At 40.9% G+C, this 14981-nt stretch overlaps 1 protein-coding gene across 7 annotated transcripts in view; it reads left to right on the top strand.

The window, feature by feature from the left end:
* LOC124267568 (5-hydroxytryptamine receptor 4-like) overlaps positions 1 to 14981 on the top strand; it is a 140899-nt gene that overhangs the window by 76664 nt on the left and 49254 nt on the right. For 4 of the 7 annotated variants that reach the window (XM_046702516.1, XM_046702515.1, XM_046702519.1 and 1 more), the window contains one exon: positions 13163 to 13225. The gene's annotated coding sequence lies outside the window, so the exon portion shown is untranslated. Of the gene's footprint in view, positions 1 to 6068; positions 6099 to 12382; positions 12534 to 12578; positions 12846 to 13162; positions 13226 to 14981 lie in introns of those variants that run through there. The other 3 variants (XM_046702520.1, XM_046702521.1, XM_046702518.1) reach the window with 3 other exon arrangements.

Here is a 14981-nt window from a genome sequence, read left to right as displayed (position 1 = left end):
CCAGTCTGTTAGAGGGATATTTTTATTTTTTAGAAACTATCATTTAAACTATTAATTAGTATTTTAGAGACTTGTGCAAAATCTATTCCGGCTCGTACGATTAATCATTCGGATTCATCGTCTCTTTCGTAAGAAACACCGCAGATCGTTCCGATTGATATTGTAGCGGCATTTCCCACACGTTCCAGCCTGGCTGTCAAAAAGCCTTTGTTCCATGACAACATATCTTACCAGGGATCGACACGACTGCTTCGTGATCCTGAGAATGTTGACTCATTGTAAACTAAGGAAACACAAAAGCACCAGACCCAAGAATGGAATGCAAACAAGATAGGTTATTCTGGTTGACATCAGATCAAAAAGACAAAGTTAAAGCTTGTAATAACATCATTATCGGCTAAAGGTTCAAATGCTATTTCTGCTCAATTGCTCTATCTGCCTTTCCAGATCCCAAACAACTGTATTTAGTGCCAGTCTAAGAAAAACCGTCGCATTTTCCGTATTTGATGCAATCTTGTGTTTACATGCAGCAAAATAAAATAACTGCCACCTTTTGGCGCCTGAACGTTTCGCTTGAGTCCCATCTCACCCTGTGGATGTGCTATAACCAGGGTTCAGGGAAATATTATCAACATAGTTCACAATTTTCTTTTCTAATGACGCGAAGCGTCTGAGACTGTGCCGTATGGAGATAATAATACTCCTAAATCTGTCTCGCGAGATCTCGTGGGTTGTCGCGTAACGCCAAATAGTATCCTCACCACGTGCCGAACATGTCTCGAGGTCACGTGAGTTTAACGAGAGTAGGTGTTTCAAGGCTAGGAGATGAGCAGAGAAGCCAGTATAATTTGTCTTATCGTAGATCGGAGAATAGAACCATGATCTACACCCAGGCACCGTCCAAATTGGCGCGCGTGACGGAATGAAAGTACCAAGGAACGGGGTGTTTTTGCTAGCAAATCATTAGCATTAAATTAAAGACATCTCTAAGATAGCAGCTCTTTTCATCGACATTTAGACTTGTCTGTCAGATTCCCAAACTCTTTAATTTTAAATTGCATATGAAGACATTATCGTAGATCACATTTCTTGCCTTTATTTCAAGTAAATTTCAATACTCGCTTCAAAGACTTTGACGTTGTAAATCAGGTGATGAAAGTCTTCAACAACACTTTGAAAGTTGTAAATCACCACAAAAAATCTCATGCTTTAAAGTTTGACTAGATTTCCAGTCGTGGCGTTTAAGAGCAGAGCACGCCAGGGTACTATTTGCGAGATCTACACTTAATGGTTAATGGCTCATAAAAGTAAAACAGTCCACAATGGTTTCCCTGGCTTGATGTTTATTCATGTTTTGAAGGTAATCAATATGGATTTCTGTTTGTGATTTTTAGATGTTATTACTCTTGAAAGAATAAATGTATGTACAAAACGCTTCCAGTGTGTACAGGCTTTGACAAATATGTATACATATTATATTGCTTTAAACTTACAGTTCTGTAATTATGTGGTGTGGTGGGAAAGAGACCTAAGATTATCTCGCTTAGGAATAACATTCTCTGCCCTTGTAAAAGTCTGGTAGCACATGCTTGTCTGCTCTTGGGACATTGAGGGTAAAATAGGTCCTTGATACCACATGCTTGTTTGCCTTTGGGACATTAAGGGTAAAATAGGTCCTTGATACCACATGCATGTCTGCCCTTGGGACATTAAGGTAAAATAGGTTCAGGATAGAATACGCTTGCCTGCCTTTGGGACATCAAAGATAAAATAGGTAAAATAGGTACTTGGTATCACGTGCCTGTCCTTCCCATGTAACATCCAGGATAAAATAGCTTCTGGGTACCACATGCCTTCCCTTGGGACATCAAAGGTAAAATAGGTTCAGGATACCACATGCCTTCTCTTGGGACATCAAAGGTAAAATAGGTTCAGGATACCACATGCCTTCCCTTGGGACATCAAATGTACAATAAGTTCAGGATACCACATGCCTTCCCTTGGGACATCAAAGGTAAAATAGGTTCAGGATACCACATGCCTTCTCTTGGGACATCAAAGGTAAAATAGGTTCAGGATACCACATGCCTTCCCTTGGGACATCAAAGGTAAAATAGGTTCAGGATACCACATGCCTTCCCTTGGGACATCAAAGGTAAAATAGGTTCAGGATACCACATGCCTTCCCTTGGGACATCAAAGGTAAAATAGGTTCAGGATATCACATGCCTTCCCTTGGGACATCAAAGGTAAAATAGGTTCAGGATACCACATGCATTGGGACATTCAGGCAAAAACAAGTTTCAGACACCAGAAGCTCGTCTTCCCCTGAAATACAGAGAGGAATATTACCCATGTGTCCCTGCATTTCTGCCTCCCCAAATCCTCCCCACAGACTGTCAGATGAGAGACCACTAACAACAAAAGCAGTGCAACTGTTCATTCTCCATATTCCCAGGACATTTGGTCTCCACAGATTGAAGTGCAACCAGTAGTCGAAGCGACAGTCCACTGTATAATAGGTCGTCGACAGGCATTGTCTCCTGTCCGGTTCACAGTACCTCTGACCCCCGGTGTCGGGGACACTGCGACGTCGCAGTTGTGACATGTTTCAAGCACTGTCATGTGACTCTTTACATATGTAGTTCACACACAATGCAACAGGAACTCGTGATAATGTTATCATAACGGTACACACATTTAACATACGGTTCTAAATATAGGCCTATAAAATGTGCTGTTTATTTCCGGGTGACCTATTTATAGTTGTGGACCTAAACATTTAGAATGCCGGCATGTTAACACATACATTTTAGCTCACCTGGCATCAAATTCATACAATGCAAACCTTTCTCGGAAATTTCACCTGAAATATGTGGATGTTTTTCAACATAAGGATTGATCAAGGGTGTTCAAGAAATCAAATATAATACTTCAATACGGTCGCCATATGTTAAAAATCAAATCAAAATCAGAAATGACATTGTTTCGTCCGTGCTGAAACTTCGACAACGTATGAAGTTAGCTTTACAAACGTCTCCACTGAACTTTGACATGTGTTTTTCACCACCTGGTGTGAATTTTCTTCAGATCATTCAGGGCTCCAGTTAAGGGCCGTATCGGCGTATGTACGGATATAGAATATGCACGATACGGAAGGAAAAAATTAAGAAAACGTAGCAGATACGCACCACAGCAATGGCGTACGGCCTTAGAATCATTATCAGACGTAAATTCATCTGAAAAGGTATTGTTTTATTGTTTATTGACCTGTTTACACAAGAGTAACAATGTTGTGGTGCATATATGAAACGAAACACAAGATTACTGATACACCATTAAATTCCAATCAGTGCTCTAAATGTACTTTTAGGTTTTTCCAGTACTCCTATATTGAAAAAATAAGGAGTACGTACTCATGATGTTGAAAAGTTATCTGGAGCCCTGGATCATGTCAGTTTGTTACTGATAGTCAGTTAGCGAGTTTTCATAACATTTGTTTAGTACCTATCACTGTTTGCTTCTTAAACTTATGTTTCACTTCCAGGTGAGATATTGTCCCCTGGCTTTATTTTTTTTTAAATCTTTGTTTGAAAATAGGAATATTCAAACGCAGTAGCTATAGGTACAGCGTGCGTGCTAAATATTGTGGTAGCTTTCTCGAAGCGGGGAGAACTACCCTAACTCCAACAGAGGTGTTTAACTTAAAAGCCAGGAATGGGAACAGCTTCAATGATAGTGATCAAGAAGAATTAGTCAGGATGATAATTCTAAAATATGACATCGGGGTTTTTTTCTGAAAGAAAGTCATATTAAGATTCACATTTCTCATTATTATAGCTTTAAAGGGAGTATACTAGACGGTGCAACAAGAAATTTGAAAACACTCGACACATGCCTCAGTATGTCTGGTGTTTGGTGTTAGGCATGTCTATGAACGTCTACGAATTTCACCTAAGCTTTTAATGGAGAGGTGGTGTAGCCTACTGGTCAAAGTATTTGCACGTTACGCCGAAAACCCTATTTGTTTCACCACACGAGTACAGGTCCATTTCTGATGTTGGCGTGAGACTGCTGAAAGACTGGTTCACACGGCGTAAAACAATACTCACTTACATGCTTCAGTTACGCCGCTATTTATAAAGTACACACACAAGAGTGAGTAAATTTAGTTTTACGCCGCTTTCAGCAATATTCCACCAATATCACAGTGGGGGACACCAGAAATGGGCTTCACATAATGTACCCATGTGGGGAATCGAACCCGGGTCTTCGACGTGACGAGACAACGCTTTAACCACTAGGCTCCCCCTGACATTAAAGAAAAATGGAGGCAAAACATTCTGGAAATCGAATCCTTAATGAAGACACCAGGTGTTCGCGAAGGATAACGTATTGTGCCTATCTACAACACGCAGTTCATATCCGGCACATGGATGAAGACTTACAGTTAGTGGTGGTGTTGGTCAATATAACCACCACCAGCAAAAAGTGTGCTATAATGACAGTATCGCCGTGTTAGCACATCACTGCTTCTCTGGGTCAACGTATGCAGCTATATCGGTTCTGTCCATTGTAACGCAGAATTGCGATACGCCAACGGTACTTACTTATGCCACTGCCAGATCTTTCAAGTGGATCATGCCGACAGTGATTACCATTTCAGGCGCATCCTGATGGAGTGTTTCGTCGTGCGAGTGGCAGACACAATTACACCGAAGGTGCCACACCATCACCGGCATCGTCCATGATTCAATGCTTTTATAACCCGTTTTACAATCCCATTCTTCTGTTGGTCTGAGCAAATGCATTTTCTTGACTCAACTTCCCCCGGTGACAGACGCGGTTCCTGTTTATAACATCGTGTCATCGAATAGAAATAGATATGGGACTGAACAGCCATGCTTCGTATTTGGCGAGTTTATTGATTTGGACCTTGTTGCCCTTTCCAGATAGACTATGTTACTAATGTCTTCACCCCTGAAACCCCTAAACAGCGTTTTTCACACAACTAACACCCGAATGCAATTTTCAATGTGGCCTCTAGCGCACCTTTATAACATAGTGTCACTGAGTTAGAATATATATGTAACTGAACATGCATCATTAAAGTTTCGCAAAATCAATAATTTGGACCATTTTGACCTTTGCACGTAGGCTATGTTACTAATTTCTTTACCTCTGAAACCTCTAAGCAATGGGTTTTACACCAACACCAGAATCAAATTTTCAATTAAACCCCCAACTCACCTATTTAAGACAATACTGTTATTTGGCCATTTTTGTACTCTTATATTCTGTGTATATTTATTTAGCCGTTTTTGCAAATAGTATTTTTAAAATCTTTTTTTCAACGATGCTCTTTAAAATCCTTCAAAATCTTTGAAGATGGGACACAGTGTGTGGCAGACAGGTGGGTGAGAGAGGGGGGTTTGCGGAGGAGGTAAACGTTTTCAAGGGATGTACATCGAGTAGGTTTTCAAGCTATCACTTACCCGTGACTACTTGTTGAAGTCAGTCTAACGCTCTGAAATTGTTTTTTTCTTCTTTACAATGTGTCGTGGGAATGTAAAATGGATGGGGCTTCTACAAATGTGAAACAGGTGATTATAGGTTTGACTTGGCGGAAGAGAGTATTGAACATTTCGAGAATATATGTGCAGGAGAGGCATCAGCTGACGTAGGGAGACACATTAAAGAGCTTAACTGATGTGTTTATTTGTACTTTTCACATTGTTAACTGCTTACTCTAATGGACACAGGGTCTGATAGTAAGTAAGTCAGCTGTGTGTATATACTGTGTGCATTTCTCCTCAATTAGTACTCCAAACAGTGTGTTTGTAGCGCTGCCAGGTCTGGAGCAATAACCTCTCGTCGTCACACAATGGATCGTGCTAGTGGCTCACCGTGTTCCCAAAATAAGGTCAAACACGAGGTCATTGGAGGTCAACAGTCGAGTAGACTTTCACAGGACTGGATAGAAAACATGGCAGAAAACAACAAGGTGTTATTTAACGCATCACCCAGTGATGGTATCGGATATGCATACTGTAGACTGCGAACGTGACGGATGTGTTGAAGCTGAGGGGATGCTTGCGGTATGTGTTTCATCATTAGAAAGTTCATATCTGATCACCATAGCAACGAGATATATCATAAATATACTTTTTAAAATACATCTTCACAATAAACCGTGACTTAGATAGAAGTTAAGGTCATGACATAGATCTTTCCCCGAGTGTCTGTGCATGCTTATGACATGGAAGGAATTGTACAATGGGCTCCGCTTTCATGTTATTATTTTTTAAAGAAGCCCTTTTCCCTGATGGTTCTTGCATGAATGAAATAGTGTGTGTTGATATAAACCTGTGCAGTTGGTGATATGCCGGAGTCATGATCACCAGTCGTGGCTTTCGTGACAAAACAGTGCCTGACATTTAGCCAGCTGAACATCAAAATTAAAAATATATGTTTAGGACGACGAACACTTACGTGTAATGTAGGTCAGATCTGATTCCTGCCCTTCCTGGAACCTAGGATTTGGGAAGGAATTTACAAGAATCGGAATAGTTTTTAAAAATGCTATTTTATAACATTTCACATTCTCGGGGTAAAAGTGTGCATATATTTATCAGGCTGAAAGATTCCTTTCGACCTCTTTCACTATAACAATAATATAATATTTTCGGTATCAGAATTTTTCAAAACACATTTTGATAAAAAAATGTGAAATTGATGTGATAATTATCAGGAACCTCTAAATATTTCCCATCTATAAAGAAACGTTCTATCTACCCTAGCTGTACGATAAAGAAATTAATTAAATGATTACGAATTATTTGCAGTATTTGATTTTATTCCCACGTGGCAAATGTACATCTCTCGTGGTAAATGTACATCTATCGTGTGTACACGCCCAAACAAACCGCCATCAACTCGTTTCATTTCTTACATCGAGATTAAAATATTAGTGCAACAGCTTTCAAATCCATGCTTGATTGTATCTAAAACATTAATTCGTGTTCATTCTTGTAATAAATGCATTAACAAAACACGTGTAACAGACACGAGAGATCAACCATGCTTTGTAAGTTCGGTCGAGTGATTATTACAATATGAGGGGGATACTGGGAAAGTATGGCTCCCGTGCTGCCTTTCTGTACCCAGCCTGCAGTATGCTAACAATGCACGTGGTGCACAGGTATATGTTACCCGCTGTTGTGCAAACAGCGCCCTACAGCACCATCTCACCTGACTGCACTACTGCTGCAGGTGCAGGTGCTTTTGATCATCCGAACCGATTTAACTGGTTCCCTGGCTCATGTGCGCGGCTAGGTGTGCCGTTGATAAGTAAATGACAGGGTCCCAGGGAGAACGTATTTGTGATTTTCCACGGTTTTAGCACTGTTCCAGATATATGACAGATTTAATACACACAGGTAGGGAACTGAACCCGATTTTCAGCATCAGGAGCGAACGCTGTAGCCATTTTGCGTTCTCAGCTCAAATCTTTTTCAGGGCGGTGGAGAATAACAGACTATATTATAGCAACATAACGTGATTATGTTACTCAAATGGGCGTAACGACTACTGGAGACTTTCATACTACTAACGATAATCTATCGTGGCATAACACAATATACACTACTCGAAAGAAGTTAAGACAACCAGATTTGTTTCATATTAATAATATGACGTGACAGATATTACTGAAATGAAGTTAAGGACACATTACTTTCTTTACCGTTCTGCTGACACCTGACTTGGTCGACACTTGTCATCGTATCCCAAATGCGTAGATTGATCCTCATGATGTTGATCACTGGGTTGTCTGGTCAAGACTTGTTTATTTACTGACCGCCGCCATATAGCTGGAATATTGCTGAGTGTGGCGTTAAACAACAAACAAACAAACATTGAGTCATAAGAATACGCTCATTACATTGAGTCATAAGAATACGCTCATTACATTGAGTCATAAGAATACGCTCATTACATTGAGTCATAAGAATACGCTCATTACATTGAGTCATAAGAATACGCTCATTACATTGAGTCATAAGAATACGCTCATTACATTGAGTCATAAGAATACGATCATTACATTGAGTCATAAGAATACGCTCATTTTGCTGAGTGCGGCGTTAAACATCAAACAAACAAAAATATTACTATGCGTAGTACATCGTGTCATGACAGAATATTATATCACTCAAAAGAAATTAAGGACTATCCGATTCTTTCATGTTACTGCTGTTAAACTGGATTAAAATATTAGTGCAACAGCTTTCAAATCCATGCTTGATTGTATCTAAAACATTAATTCGTGTTCATTCTTGTAATAAATGCATTAACAAAACACGTGTAACAGACACGAGAGATCAACCATGCTTTGTAAGTTCGGTCGAGTGATTATTACAATATGAGGGGGATACTGGGAAAGTATGGCTCCCGTGCTGCCTTTCTGTACCCAGCCTGCAGTATGCTAACAATGCACGTGGTGCACAGGTATATGTTACCCGCTGTTGTGCAAACAGCGCCCTACAGCACCATCTCACCTGACTGCACTACTGCTGCAGGTGCTTTTGATCATCCGAACCGATTTAACTGGTTCCCTGGCTCATGTGCGCGGCTAGGTGTGCCGTTGATAAGTAAATGACAGGGTCCCAGGGAGAACGTATTTGTGATTTTCCACGGTTTTAGCACTGTTCCAGATATATGACAGATTTAATACACGCAGGTAGGGAACTGAACCCGATTTTCAGCGTCAAGAGCGAACGCTGTAGCCATTTTGCGTTCTCAGCTCAAATCTTTTTTCCGGACGGTGGAGAATAACAGACTATATTATAGCAACATAACGTGATTATGTTACTGAAATGGGCGTAACGACTACTGGAGACTTTCATATTACTAACGATAATCTATCGGGGCATAACACAATATACACTACTCGAAAGAAGTTAAGACAACCAGATTTGTTTCATATTACTAATATGACGTGACAAATATTACTGAAATGAAGTTAATGACACATTACTTTCTTTACCGTTCTGCTGACACCTGACTTGGTCGACACATGTCATCGTATCCCAACTGCGTAGATTGATGCTCATGCTGTTCATCACTGGGTTGTCTGGTCCAGACTCGATTATTTACAGACCGCCGCCATATAGCTGGAATATTGCTGAGTGTGGCGTTAAACAACAAACAAACAAACATTGAGTCATAAGAATACGCTCATTACATTGAGTCATAAGAATACGCTCATTACATTGAGTCATAAGAATACGCTCATTACATTGAGTCATAAGAATACGCTCATTACATTGAGTCATAAGAATACGCTCATTACATTGAGTCATAAGAATACGCTCATTACATTGAGTCATAAGAATACGCTCATTACGTTGATGATAAGTAGACGCTCATTACATTGAGTCATAAGAATACGATCATTACATTGAGTCATAAGAATACGCTCATTTTGCTGAGTGCGGCGTTAAACATCAAACAAACAAAAATATTACTATGCGTAGTACATCGTGTCATGACAGAATATTATATCACTCAAAAGAAATTAAGGACTATCCGATTCTTTCATGTTACTGCTGTTAAACTGTATATACTACCCAAAAGAAGTTAAGAATCACTAATTTCTTTCATATTACAGTAAATATAGTTAATCCGTCATGGCATGACATATAAAGTATACTAAAGTATACTATGTAAGTTGTATACTCCCCAGGGAGTTGAGATTGATAATACGATGTGCCGTTGATATTGACATCCAATGATCGAGCGAACAAATACAAGCGCCTTGAGCATGCACTAGTTGCATGGATATGTGCGCTATATAAATAGCCTATAATAAATATTAAACAACAGCAATGTGAAAGAAATTGGGTAATCCTTAACTTCTTTTGAGCTGTGTATGTTTTAGCTAGGTAACCTAGTCTTGACATTCAAAAGGTAAACCTTCATTTCTAAGCCTTACAATCAGAGTAGATCAATTCCTATTCGTTTGCATGACAATAGCCTGTAAGGAATTAGTCCCAGATTAGAACTGTTGTTGTTGCGACATATTACATCCCATGTGATTGAAGGCCCTGGAAAACGTATTGAGCGCCGGTGATCATTTCATAATTTCGTTAATTTTCCGCGAGCTATTTTGGGCATGTGACATTATAAAGGATACTTAGAAATGGGAAATTAATATGTAATTACTGGAGCAAATTTTGCCTTGTCGCGGCTCATAACTTTAATTTGTATTAATGATTGCAGTGCATTGTAGTGATGTCATTGGTCGTAAATTGCAAGGACATTTGAGTCACTGAACCACAAGAAGCCATTCGAGCATGTTCAAAGGTTTTACATCTTCAAGAAAAACCCTTCGCTTTCTTTTAATGTTTTCTTTTTCATCTTAAAGACCTCTGAGGCAGTGTTTTTGTTCTATAAAAATACACTCTTGTTTGTTTCCTGGCCTTGTTCACAGTAGAATCGCGTCAATCTGTTTCCACTGCTTTAATTTGTCTGCGGTGGTGTAGCCTAGTGGTTAAAGCGTTCGCTCGTCATGATGAAGACCCGGTTCGATTCCCCACATGGGTACAATGTGTGAAGCCCATTTCTGGTTGTCCCCGCCGTGATATTGCTGGAATATTGCTAAAAGCGGCGTAAAACCAAATTCGCTCACTCACCTAACTAACGACACATTAGGGTCATATGTTTCATATGTTTGTTGTTTCGTGTTTGTTGTTTCACAACAGTATTACAGGTATATGAGGACGGGCTGTAAATAATACGATCCGGACCACACAATCCACTGATTTACATCATAACCATCTATGCAATACGGATATGGTAACATATCAGTCAGCGAGTCTGACCACTCGATCCCGTTAGTGAGTGCGTGTGTTGAGTTTTACGCTGCTTTTAGCAACATTCCAGCAATATCACGGCGGGGACACCAGAAATGGGCTTCACACATTGTACCCATGTGGGGAATCGAACCCGGGTCTTCAGCATGACGAGCGAACGCTTTAACCACTAGGCTACCCCACCGCCCCGATCCCCTTAGTGAAATGATCCTAACTGCGAGTTTCTGGACTGAACAGCTTAGAACAAGCGATGTATGAATCGAGACGGTAATCAGGATAATGTGCTATAATACACTGATGCATTTATAAATGTTAATCACGTTGCGAGACAGTTACTGCATAGCAATTGCCTGCTAAATGATTCAGTCAGCTGTATATGATCGTTCAGCAGTGTTATTAATGTGTTCTTTCATATATGCTATTATTAATCTATGTTTCAATGACAGCACAAGTGCATATACGTCCTTCTACAGAGTCGTGATGTAAAAGGCCACCATGTGTAAACGCTCAGATAAACGTGCTGAGATCACCCATCGCATTAATCACATCGTCAGATTTTCTGTGTGCACTCACCTTTATTGACTAACGGAATCTTTTTTGAGTGAGTATGGTTTTACGCCGCGTTTTGCGACATTGAGCAATATCACGGCGGGGGACACTAGTAATGTGGAATCGAACCCGGTCTTTGGCGTGATGAGCTAACACCTAACACTCATTTACTTAGCTACCCTCTGTCCAGGCAATGGGGGCGGTGGGGTAGCCTAGTGGTTAAAGCGTTCGCTCGTCACGCCGAAGACCCGGGTTCGATTCCCCACATGGGTACAATGTATGAAGCCCGGACTTCACACATTGTACCCATATGGGGAATCGAACCCGAACCCGGTTCTTCGGCATGACAAACAAACGCTTTAACCACTTGGCTACTCCACCGCCCCTAAAGCCTAGTGGTTAAAGCGTTTGCTTGTCACGCCGAAGAACCGGGTTCGGGTTCGATTCCCCATATGGGTACAATGTGTGAAGTCCACTTCTGGTATTCCCCGTCGTGATATTGCTGGAATATTGCTAACAGCGGCGTAAAACCATACTCATTCACTCACAATATGGGAACCCCATTTCCTGTTCCCCACCCCGTGGTACTACCAGGATATTGCTAGAAGCGACGTAGTCACCATTCTCACCATAACACTCTCTCTTTTACTAGTTTCATTAACGATTTAGGTTTTTTTCTCGATGTAAATGAGTTCTAGATATCTAAAACCAGTCCGTATTATCATGAACGCATTCATGAATAAAATATAAAACTTGAGCTAGCTTAATGACAAAGTGCGTGAGATAATACACGGTGTATTAAACCCATTAAGTCATATTACTGACAGGTCACGTGATGTATCTTTTGTCGCCATCTGAACAGATGCTCCACAGCTTGAAGGTCAGCCCCATTACATTGGGTAACATGGAAGGCGATATTTAAGTATGCACAGAGCTATCTCATACATGCGTATAAGAAAAGGAAGACGAGGTATTCAGATTCAAGACGGGCGTTGCGTAGCTCTACTGCTCCGACTGAAATGCCACGGTAGAACGCAAGCCATGTTGAACAACGGCCAATATGACGACTAATCTCCGCTACAGCTCTCTACAAGAATACCTCGTGAAAAGGTACTGGAGTTATGCTAATTTAGGTTAACACTACACACGCCACTACAGCGGTTCTTACGCTAGACTGGGACTACACCTCTCTTCCCTGGGGTCTTGTCAAGTATATTCCTAGCCGTTTTCACGTTATTATTAGTCCAAGTCGGAGAATAGCATCACTTTACATTGTCAAGGCGTCCATTCTTCAAGAACTTCGAGTTGTGCCTAATTCCAAGAAGCCTTCTCTAGCTGTCGGTGTGTCTGTTTAAGTGCTTGTTTCCTGAAGGGAATATTGTCTTTCAAAGGAGTGATAAGTGTTTCTTCACGTCTTGTTATGTAAGTGGAACTTGAACCAGTACCATCCAAGACTGGCACCGTGCTGTCCATGTTCTGTATGCAATGGTGTGTGGTTATATTCCAGTGTAGTGTAAATGCATAAAATGACTTCTACACAGCAGAATGGCAATTACCCCATCATTGGAGTGATGCAAGGGGGGAGCCAATCGCCCCTGTATTGATATGATTTGATAAAACCGGGAACACATTCGCAGATGCGGAACTATAAACCCACCATTTGCCACCTAATCAACTCAGTGCAAAACGGAAACAGAGATTGTATGTCTTGATTTCAAGTAGTTTTTCTTCCTTTCCAGATGCGAAACCCCGACTTGGTGGCCCCTCCCCAGACTGGAGACTAGTGCATGTTGCACCGCGAGGTAAGGGATGCTTATACGTTCAACTAAAATATGTCTTTAGCCGAGTGCATGTTAAACCAGTCCTATACCTTCCTCGTCATGACTATGGCATCCAAGATTGAATGCCTAGATTGCGTACCAATTAATAAGTGATGTTCACTAACTGCTGTAGTTCACCACAAGTATGTAGATAATTCACAGATATTGTTTCCTAAATGTGGATACCCTGGCAATGTAATCCAGTTACATAAATCCGCCAGCATCAACACGCTGAGCTGAGCGAGATGATGCTACGAGGTGCCGTGTACTCTTCCGATGTGGGTACAGTAGCACCCTCGGGCACATCCGGGTTGCGTGAACGATAAGGGCGTGGATGGGGGATGGATACAGGGGATGTACATCCCCCTCTTCAGAGACCATATGTATAAACCTGTGTCAGTCCCGTATGATATGTTCGACGCATCCTGTCTTAGAGAGTTTGCACCACCCTCCCCCACCCTACCCCATCCTGCCCCACCACCTCGACCCACCCCTCCTCCTCATCCCGCCCCACACCTCCTGCACCATGAGAGATTCAGGAGTCACAAGCAAGGAGTTGTTCTTGTTGTTTATCCATATTACTGCAAAGAAAATATTAATTATTTCTTTTGTTTCTACATCTCCGCAACAAATGTTACTCTGAATAATTCACACATCCATTGAAGCCTCTGAAATGAGGACTCCGAGTTATTATTTTACAAAATGCAAGGGATCAGCAAATTTCAAGATTTACGAATCATTGGTACATACAGCCCTTTGTATGTACTTTAGACCTAAGAGTACATGTCCGTTAATAGAGTTTTCCGAGTTAACGGGGTTTCACTGTTCAGGAGTGCATGCCGTTCAGAAGCATTAAGCCAACGTCCGATATATTTAGATTTGGACGATAATGTAAGAAACATGGTTTGTAGTTATTAAGTGACAGTTTAATAAATACTATTGATTTACGTTATAGCATGCACAACGGCTCTTTTATCAAACCGAACTATTTCAAGGAAAATTCAATTATATCCTTTGAGGAAATCGACAGAGTATAACTACAGCCTCTTTTGCGTTCGATGGTGAATGAAAAAGATTTCTTTAGGTTCGGGCTTATTGATACAGCGCTGGGGAATGGCAGCGCACGAGTCTCGAGACACCGGATCTACATCTGACAAAGGCGCTGTGCGTTTCTCACTGCATGTGTGTTAATGTCATCAGAGGAGGGGAAGATGGTGGAATGTGCCGAAAATAGCCGAATTATTGTAGAGATATTATCAATGTGTGGACCATCTCCTCGTTCTACTCCTACATATGACAGCGAGACCAGATGGGCCATGCCGTTAGCGATCTGTTTGGCATGCAATTCGGTCAGTAACCTGAATCGGAGATACAGTGGAACCTCGTTGAACCGGATTGGCTGACTCCAGACACCTCACTTCTCGAAAGCGTACATCGAAACCCTGTTATTACGGTAACCTGATATTCAAAACAAATACTGTTTGGAATACTCCTCAAGGAGCTGATCCATTCACCGGGTTAATAATCTAACGCTTCCAGGTTGTGTTAGGTGATTTAGCGCATTACATATAAACCCATTATTATTCAAGAAAGGTTTATATTTATTGACGGTTAAGAAAGTATAGGTCTCATGAATTTTAAATCTCAATCCGGATTTATCTTGAGCCGGGTCGTGTCATAATTAACAGAAACGTACAGATTTAGGTGATTTTGATCAAAGAACCACGAGGTTCCTCTT

This window comes from Haliotis rubra, unplaced genomic scaffold (assembly GCF_003918875.1).
Source record: "Haliotis rubra isolate DU_JTF1 unplaced genomic scaffold, ASM391887v1 Scf132, whole genome shotgun sequence".
Taxonomy (NCBI): Eukaryota; Metazoa; Mollusca; class Gastropoda; order Lepetellida; family Haliotidae; genus Haliotis; species Haliotis rubra.
Note: the sequence above shows the minus strand (reverse complement) of the source record. Positions and strands in the feature narration are given on the sequence as shown.